This window comes from Trichomycterus rosablanca, chromosome 6 (assembly GCF_030014385.1).
Source record: "Trichomycterus rosablanca isolate fTriRos1 chromosome 6, fTriRos1.hap1, whole genome shotgun sequence".
Classification (NCBI taxonomy): Eukaryota; Metazoa; Chordata; class Actinopteri; order Siluriformes; family Trichomycteridae; genus Trichomycterus; species Trichomycterus rosablanca.
The window spans coordinates 12,772,050-12,782,714 of record NC_085993.1 but is presented as its reverse complement, the minus strand read 5'-3'; the positions used below and the strand labels follow the sequence as shown (position 1 = coordinate 12,782,714).

Below are 10,665 nucleotides of genomic sequence, written 5' to 3'. Positions count from 1 at the left end.
CCCCACCTAGGTAGCATCAAAGACCCCGTCCCCGGTCTAGTCTTTTCCCAACCAGCACAATTTAGTGGTGTCAATTTTGTCTGCTGAAGGCACTACCAATTGTGCCCGCCCAGCCAATTGGTAGCAGAGCTGAGATTTGAATCCGAGTCCAGAATCCCAGTGCTGGAATGCTAGCAGAATATCCCACTGTGCCACCTGGGCACAGTGAATCATTATTAAGAGTGAATAATTCTGGTCTGCGTTCCAGATTCTGGTCTGCATCCCTGATATAAATAGAGTGAAAACTAAATGTTACATGTGCTAATAATACCTGATTGTAACAACAGGGTCTAGGCTGGAAAAAAAACACTTTATTACATCATTGCATCTATTGTTAATCATTGTCATGTTAAAGCATCCAACCTGAATTAAGCTTCAGGTGAAAGACCACTGCTTTAATATTTTACTATATATATTGTTGGTATAATTGTTAATGAAATGTTCTTTTTGTAGTTGCAAGTCCATGTTCTGAGTCCAGTACATCGTTAACCATGTCTCACAGTTGGTTCTATGCTTTAATTTTAATACTTGTGTATTTGCAAATGAAGGAACACCCAGGTCTTTTGGAATGCTTTTGTAAGGTTGTACAGCTTCCAATTGTTTAAAATTAGTTTTTAATGAGCATAGACATTACGAGCAGATCTTTTACTAGAGGAGCAGACCCTGTGTTCATTTTAAATTGGTAGGACATGTCTTTAACACACTCATATTAACACACATTACCACATTCATAACATGTTCTTACTAGCATCTGACGTTTGGAGATGCCAGTAGCCAGTTGGTTTATATACTTTCATCTGATTGGACAGAGAATGGTTAATAATAAAGGCATGGAAGGTACTATTGTTAACTGTCAAAGATCAAATTATAGGAGACTTGGAGATTTCTAATGGTTCACAAACTTTCATCTGCCAACGTATTTGTTGTAAAGATACTGAAGCCAAATCTGGATTTATGTATCTCAATTTTAGCAGCCTATTCCACTGATTAGATTTAATATGAGAAAGCTTTAAAGGTTTTATGTGGCTAGCAATAGCTTGGCGAACCCACAGTGTATTATGACTCGTATTTCCAGATGGTACTAGATCTACTGGGATTCCATTCAGTTATTCATTCATTGTCTGTTTTTACCACCGCTTTATCCAATTCAGGGTCGCAATGGGTACAATTAAATGTGCAAAAAGTAGGAAACACCTTAGACAGGTTGCCAGTTCATTACATCTCCAATTAGCCTGACTGCATGTCTTTGAATTGTGAAAGGAAACCAGAGCACCCGGAGGAAACCCTTTCAGACACAAGAAGAACATGCAAACCACACATAAAGGGCCCAGGCTGCTCCACCTGGGAATCAAACCCAGGACCTTCTTGCTGTGAGGCGACAGTGCTACCCAACAAGCTGCCCTACTGGGACTCCAATTAATATAAATAATAAATATTATTATATAATTTATTATATGAATTATGTATTTATTAGGGCTGTCGTTAATCGCGTTAATTAACGCGATTAACGCGTTAAAATTTTAATCGCGATTAAAAAAATTAATCAAGATTAAAATTTTTAATCTAACTATTTTTATTTGGCTGTTTGTGCCAGATACATGTGTGTCTCTGTGGTAATTAACTGTATTTCAGATGAATTAGGATGTAAAGCGCATGAACTGTCCGATGATAAACTACTTTTAGCGGTTTTCACTTTTTTTGAATGAAATCACGCAAGCGTAACGAGTATCTCCATTGGCTGCTAGAGCTGTCCATCAAAACCGTGTAGCTCCGCCTCCTCCCCCTCCGGTAAGAAGTGAAACTCTGTGTGATGTTTCATCTCCACAGTTTATTCAGCTTATTCTATCACGTGGTTATAAACATGATTTATATTTGTGATGTTTGTAGTTTTCTAAAAACACATTCGTATCTGATATTTATATGGACTAAGCGTTTACATGGACTGTTTTAATTAACACTTATAAAACGGATAGTTCCGGTCCTAAAATCTGATTGGCTGAGCCGCGTTCGAAGCCGTTGTAAAATCCCCGATAAACGCACACCTATGACCACCTCACATCATTCCATATTAATACGCCACTGAGTAGAAAAAATTAATGTTATTTTCGCCCTCATGTTGCCTAGCAACACTGTTAATCGAACTATTTTGCGTCGCGGAAGAATGCTTTATTGTAAGTTTATACACAATAAATACATTTATGAATTAAACATTGTTGTATTTATTATATTTTATGTTGACCGCCGTTTTATAAAAGCAATAAGCCACTCGAGACCGTGCATTACTGTTATGATTTTAGCACGGGGAAAGAAGTTTTAGGCACGTCGCTTCGCGTCGTGCCAAAAACGTCATTCCCGTGCTAAAATCACAGTAATGCACGGCCTCTCGTGGCTTATTGCTTTATTTTATTATATAGCTAGTCAATTACTTATAGATAATGTTTGCTAACTTGACTGTTTCAGGTATTTATAGGTGTTTAAATGGTCATTTAGAACAGTATTTCCCAGTATTGTTTCTGCACAAACACAGTATTAAAGTGTTTTCTTAATAGATCTATGAAATAATCATATCTGTGTTTTGATGCTTTATTGATGCCTTATATTAGATCAAAACATTATGGTTGGTGCACCTGTTTTTAGTGTCAGGGTCATGAACAGGAAAAGATCCTCACTTTTGTCAGATAATGTGCTTTCTACAATGAATTTAGATTTAATAATTTTATCATATTTTATGAATGTTTTATTGGTAAACACGTTCTTGCAATAACAATGTGCATAACTGTTCAAATTTTGCTTAATTATTAGTTTGCGATTGATTAAGATGAATACATATATATTAGGGCTGTCACACGATTAAAAATTTTAATCGCGATTAATCTCGATTAAAATTTTTAATTGTGTGACAGCCCTAGTATTTATACTTTGGTTACCTTCATGACTTGACAAGTAGTTACTGGTTATACAAGATTCAATAGTTCACGTTCAATGTCAAACACCATCACAGGTGATTTTCTACCGCCAATAAACCTAACTTGCATGTCTTTGGACACTGGGAGAAAACTAGAGCTCCTGGAGGAGACACACACAGACACGTGGAGAACATGTAACCTCCACACAGAAAGGATCCTGGCCACTACCCACCAAGCCATAGTGCCACCACTATTTTATTGAATAATAATTCATAAACATTACATATGTTTACAAGCACATTAACTTAAGATCCTATTAGACAAACTGGCATAACTCATGTGTCTGTGTAACTGAACAACATTCCAGACATTGACACTTAAATGGTCTGGATGGATATTCTAGTCCTCATAATAAAAGAAACCTTGAACTGCAGTTGTCAGAAGACGTAAAAAAACAATTCTAATCCAATTGGAGTCCCAAATGACAAAGGTCGCAGGTGTTTTGTTGCACCATGTCACACCTAGCAATGTACGGGTCGTTAAAATCTCACATGGAAATGGACTGACTGTGCAGCTTTGTGCAGTTGACAGATTTACAGTGGGGTTGGTGTTGGTCCTTGAATACTTTACTCCACAGGGGATTAGAAACCCAGTATTGAGTGGACAGGAATGACATCCAATTAAAAAGCACAAATTACCTACAAGACAAGACCTACAATTTACACAATGTAGATGTTGTTAAACATGTGGAACTTGTCCCTGTACTTTACTTAAACACTATTACAGTCGTTGATGGGGAAGCTAAAATGCAGAGTCCTGAAACATGATGGATTATCATTTAAAATGAAAAGAAAATATATTATTACAATGAACCTTACTATACTGATAGGAGTGGTCTCTTTTGGAATATAAGTGGCACTAAAATGGTTATTACATCACATAAACAGTTTGTATTATTGGCAAAGCTTTGAAAAGGACAGTGTCAAATTTTACAGCAACAAGCTGTAAAACAGGATCACATGTAAACTAATATAAAATAAAATTATTATTACAGTGAAACTTACTATATTGATAGGAGTGGCCTCTTTTAGAACGATAGTGGCACTAAAACAGGCATTAGCTTTAGCTGGATTATCTGATGAGGACAAAAATATGATATGTAATAAGAGGGTGGCAAGAAAAAACTCTCTTAAAATACAGGAAGAAATCTTGACTCAGCAGGAACCCCCTTTCTCCTTGGGTGGCCTGCAGGATAATTTGAATAAATAGGATTTACACAAATCATACAGACACAAAATTAAATTGAAGAACATCCTAAACCCCTTGTTATTATAAAGATAGATAGATGGATGGATGGATGGATGGATGGATGGATGGATGGATGGATGGATGGATGGATGGATGGATGGATGGATGGATGGATGGATGGATAGATAGATAGATAGATAGATAGATAGATAGATAGATAGATAGATAGATAGATAGATAGATAGATAGATAGATATACATGGATGGATGGATGGATGGATGGATGGATGGATGGATGGATGGATGGATGGATGGATGGATGGATGGATGGATGGATGGATAGATAGATAGATAGATAGATAGATAGATAGATAGATAGATAGATAGATAGATAGATAGATAGATAGATAGATAGATAGATAGATATACATGGATGGATGGATGGATGGATGGATGGATAGATAGATAGATAGATAGATAGATAGATAGATAGATAGATAGATAGATAGATAGATAGATAGATAGATAGATAGATAGATAGATAGATAGATAGATAGATAGATATACATGGATGGATGGATGGATGGATGGATAGATAGATAGATAGATAGATAGATAGATAGATAGATAGATAGATAGATAGATAGATAGATAGATAGATAGATAGATAGATAGATAGATAGATAGATAGATAGATAGATATACATGGATGGATGGATGGATGGATGGATGGATGGATGGATGGATGGATGGATGGATAGATAGATAGATAGATAGATAGATAGATAGATAGATAGATAGATAGATAGATAGATAGATAGATAGATAGATAGATAGACAGACATGGATAGATGGATGGATGGATACACTGTAAAAAGGAGACTGTGAAATGTACAGTAACCTGCTGGCAGCAATTAGCCGGTAAGTTGCTGTAATAAATTTTACAGTACGCATACTGCAAATTTAATTACAGTAACTATAAAATACTGTAATATTTATTACAGTAATAATCACAGTACTGTAGCTCTTTTTACAGTAATTTCACATAACTGTAACCTATTACAGCAGTAATCACTTTACTGTAATTGTTATCACAGTCTTTTAATTACAGCAAATATCAGACTACTTTAAAGGCATTACAGCATTTTACACTAAAATAATATTCGAAAAATAACTACATTGTAAAAATTAAGACACTGCATTTGTAACAAAAAAATCATTTATTGAATTTCAACATTTTAAAAATACATAGGTACTTAAATAAATAAATTCATATTTTTATAAACACAGCTGTTCTGAACAAAAACAAAAATGTGCAAGTGCTTTGTTTTACATTTGCTGGAATCCACATCTTGGGCTGAAGTTTTCTTCCCTAGACTGTAAAGATAAAACAAGGAATTACTGTTACTGCTATAGAAATGTATATACAAGACTGGAGACTATGACAATTTAGTTAATTCCTAACCTCCCATTAAAGATATCACATTATTAAACACATTCTACTATTAAAAATGTGCTGTTTAAAATTCGTACCTGTTTTGGGGCTCTGTTTTGCTTTAGTCCACTTCAGTAGGCTACTTAGACATGCCTCACGGTAACTAGAAAAAAACGAGTGACGAGTTTCACCACATAAAACATGGAGCTACAGCACAGCCACATATACACACGAACGTTACGAACAGTGTTGTTACTCCTACGTACAGTACATTCAACTGATGCCGTTATCAACTAAATATCACCAGATAACAAAATATCATGTACAAATAGCTTATTTTGGTAATGTTATGAACGCTGGCTCTCTAGTGTATCACTTTTGGCTAGACCATTAGCTAGTTGTTTATCAACTGGCCGATTAGTTCTATGTTTAGCGAGCTAGCTCGCTTTCTGTCTTGATAGCGTTTTAAAAGAGTAGGTGACTATTATCAAGTAATTGTCATTTCTGTACCTGTTACTGATGATATAAAGACGTCTTTCTGTCTGAGTGATAAAAAAAAACGAGTATTTGTGTTAGATATAATGCAAACTGTACTATTATCAAAGACGGATTATTGTTTAAACTGACAGACAAAGAAAAATCCCGCTTAAACTTACCGTATTGTGATTCACTGCAGAAATATGCTTACTGTAGAATTCGCCCACCACTGAATCTTGACCATGATCCTTTGCAGATCTACAGTAAAATGCTGTGTACAGGTTCTACAGTAAGAATTTTAACATTCTACAGTAGCAATACTGTAAAAACTACAGAAATTTGTTACAGTGTAGATGGATGGATGGATGGATGGATGGATGGATGGATGGATGGATGGATGGATGGATGGATGGATGGATGGATGGATGGATGGATAGATAGATAGATAGATAGATAGATAGATAGATAGATAGATAGATAGATAGATAGATAGATAGATAGATAGATAGAACTTTATTAATCATGACGGAAATTACAGCAGCAAAAACACAACACTTTATTAAGTACATCTATCTGGTATGTACATTCTTTAATTACTTTATAAGCTATACCTTTGATCCAGATGAACTTTGTAGGTATACAATTACTGACAGTAGCCCTGTTCCTCTTTACACTTTGTCACCCCACTGTACCTCATTTATCAATTGAATGGACAGCAGGGATAGTGTCAGCCGATTGATGTTTTTAGGCAGACATAGTGCTTTCTGCTCTGCACAAAGAAGTCAATTTTCATCACATCAGACCAGCAAACCATTTTCCTCATGGTGTTGTTCTTCCTCATTTTTTACAGGCTATCATATGGCTTTTACTCAACAATTGTTTCTGTCTTGTCACTTTGCCATATACTGTAGACCTGATTTATGGAGCGCTGCAGAAATGGTTGTTTGTCCAAAAGTCTGATTTCAAACTCTGCACAGGACCTGTTGATAGGAGTGGCCTCTTTTAGAACGATAGTGGCACTAAAACAGGCATTAGCTTTAGCTGGATTATCTGATGAGGACAAAAATATGATATGTAATAAGAGGGTGGCAAGAAAAAACTCTCTTAAAATACAGGAAGAAATCTTGACTCAGCAGGAACCCCCTTTCTCCTTGGGTGGCCTGCAGGATAATTTGAATAAATAGGATTTACACAAATCATACAGACACAAAATTAAATTGAAGAACATCCTAAACCCCTTGTTATTATAAAGATAGATAGATAGATAGATAGATAGATAGATAGATAGATAGATAGATAGATAGATAGATAGATAGATAGATAGATAGATGGACGGACGGACGGACGGACGGACGGACGGACGGACGGACGGATGGGAGGATGGATAGATAGATAGATAGATAGATAGATAGATAGATAGATAGATAGATAGATAGATAGATAGATAGATAGATAGATAGATAGATAGATAGATAGATAGAACTTTATTAATCATGATGGAATTTACAGCAGCAAAAACACAACACTTTATTAAGTACATCTATCTGGTATGTACATTCATTAATTACTTCATAAGCTATACCTTTGATCCAGATGAACTTTGTAGGTATACAATTACTGACAGTAGCCCTGTTCCTCTGTACACTTTGTCACTCCACTGTACCTCATTTATCAATTGAAGGGACAGCAGGGATAGTGTCAGCCGATTTATGTTTTTAGGCAGACATAGTGCTTTCTGCTCTGCACAAAGAAGTCAATTTTCATCACATCAGACCAGCAAACCATTTTCCTCATGGTGTTGTTCTTCCTCATTTTTTACAGGCTATCATATGGCTTTTACTCAACAATTGTTTCTGTCTTGTCACTTTGCCATATACTGTAGACCTGATTTATGGAGCGCTGCAGAAATGGTTGTTTGTCCAAAAGTCTGATTTCAAACTCTGCACAGGACCTTCTGAGCTCTTTTTGAGTGACTGTTCTTTGAGTCATGGTTCCTCCAGGTATCAATCTTCTTCTAGCACAGATGCCTAATTTGGCTATTTTGATGGGCAACAATAAAAAGGTTGAAGGTTTTTGCCTTAAGGCTGCTACAGTCCTGGGATCACTCAACAACATTGATAATATTTTGTATTCTTGTCATGATCTATGGCTTATTACAATTGTCCACAGAGATTCACAGAGTTCATGAGATTCCCCTCATGGCTTGGATTTGATCTTGATAATGCACTGTAAAATGTGTTCCTTTACAGCTCAGGTGTGTGCCTTTCCAAACCATGTCCAGTTAATTCTAATTCCAGGTGAACTCCAGAATGCGCCTCACCACAACATGAAATGACACAGTGTAGAGACGGAATACTTTTGTGAATAAGAAATTTATTATTATTATTATTTGTTTATTTAATCTTGAGACATATTTCAGTTTGACTACATTTGGGGTAAAATGACAATAATGTTCATTCAAAATCAAATTTACAACACAATAAAATGCTCAAAAAGTCAAGAAGTCTAAATACTTGCTGAATTATGTATATACAACCCCATGTCTAGAAAGGTTGGGACATTTTGTAAAATGCAGTAAAATGCAATAAACAAGAAAAATCTGTGATTTGTTAATCATCCTGAATCTTTATTTAACTGATAAAAGTAAAAAGAAAAGATTCCCGTTTTTTCCACTGATCAGCTTCATTGTATTTTGTAAATTTTAAACAAATTTAGAATTGGAGGGCTGCCACACACGCAAAGAAATGCTGGGATAACAGCACGTTTACCACTGTGTTTCATTACCTTTCCTTTAGGGCATAGGGTGTGCTAACTTTTTCCTCACAACACATTTTCATTTTTGTTCATTACATTTTACAGCTTGTGTTTAAAACTAATTTTTTCAGTTTTATTTAATAATATAAGATCCATCTCTCAGTACTGTTCAAATGAAGCTCAAATGTCCATATGTTTAAATATGTTAAAAAAGACAAAGGTTCTCATGAAGTGTCCTAACTTTTTCACATGACTGTATGTCTCTGCACCAATAGTATCTATGCCATGGGCTCTGATGCACTCATATAGCATGACAGATATTGGCTTTTTCACCTTTCCCTGATAACAGTATGAATGGTCCATTTTTTTATATATATTTTTATCTCTTTCTTTTTTATTAGTTTTATGTTGATTACAATAACATGCACATTCCTGTGTTACTATAATTGAAAGTTGACAGTGCAGCTTAATACACATCTGACATCATACAACAATTTGTCTCACTAGCAAAACTTTGAAAAGGTCAGTGTCAAACTGGGTCAAAGTTCAATCAGATTGAACTTTGCGTACAGCAACAAGCTCAAAAAAGAGAGCAGCAAAGCAGTGAATCTTAATGGTGGCAACAAGGTAAGTGTCACCACCTCAGTCTATAGAAACTGCACAGCCAGCACAAAGCTTTATTCTGGCGTATGATGTAAAATCAGTGTTTTCACATGGCCTGTAAAAGAAACCCAATACATGAAGCTCCCAATGGACAGTTTATGTGCCCAAGTTTCTCTTAAGGGTCAATAGTAAATAAAGCTTACTTTTGTTCTGTGATGTTTGGTTTGGTTTAGTCTAATTTTCTTTAATTGGACACAATAACAAAGAATTTGTTAGGTTACATAGTTTGTTCTTATCGCCGGGTTGGTATTTACATCCACGAGACTGATTGAAACTATGTTCTAAATGTGCTGTTGAAAGAGTACATTTTAAACCTAATCCAGTGTTGAGCAAACCATTCTGAACAAGGTCACTAACATTTTGCTCAGTCTGATTTACTACGTGGACAGGGCAGCTATGCCAACAATATTATCTCTGAGGACAGCTCAGGACGGAATGTAAATCTCCAGCTATTTCGGTAGCCTCATTAAATGACTGGCTGCAGAAAGGTTACTGAAAGGTAGGCAACTTATCACATACGCTTTTCATCAAGGTAATATGTAAGTATTAACACCTCACACGTTATTGTCATGAACGTTTTCTGTCTTTCTCTCGCCTCCCTTAATTCATCACACACACACACACACACGCACGCACAGACACACACACACACAGCGCATGAATAAAACCTCTTATTATTCGGGGCGAGAATACAATGATTAGGTGCCTTTTTACTTTAATAGCTAGAATTAATTTATCAAAGCACTTGCAGATGGTTTAATCAAAAGCAAATTACTAGAATAAGAAAAGCACATTTTTCTTGTCACAAATTGCTAAGGTCACAGCCCGTGCTCATAAATCAACCTTTTTTGTGATGTACTGTAATGTTTTTACCTCTGAGTAAGTGTGGGCTGGCAGGTCTGGGCGGTAACTTTGCTCTGATTTTAAGAGCAATTTGGATGCATTATGGTATGCAGGAAAAACCTTGAAAACACCTTGGAATGCTTAGAGTTGTAATTAACTACTGATGCTATTTATTCTGCTTCCTATCTGCTCACACAGCCTGTTTAAACACATTTTGAAACACATTAAAAAAGAGTTTTGGACAGGTGGAAAGCATGTGGAAAGCTGGGTGTTCAAAATCTACAATAAGAGAACTGAGTA

At 35.7% G+C, this 10,665-nt stretch overlaps 1 long non-coding RNA gene across 1 annotated transcript; it reads right to left on the bottom strand.

Moving 5' to 3' along the window:
• Positions 1–5,487: 5,487 nt before the first annotated feature.
• On the bottom strand, positions 5,488–6,175 carry LOC134316639 (uncharacterized). Its single transcript, XR_010013112.1, has 3 exons — positions 6,139–6,175; positions 5,727–5,791; positions 5,488–5,570 (listed from the first exon to the last, which is right to left on the bottom strand). It is a non-coding gene; the product is annotated as an uncharacterized LOC134316639 (long non-coding RNA).
• Between the last annotated feature and the right edge of the window lie 4,490 nt (positions 6,176–10,665).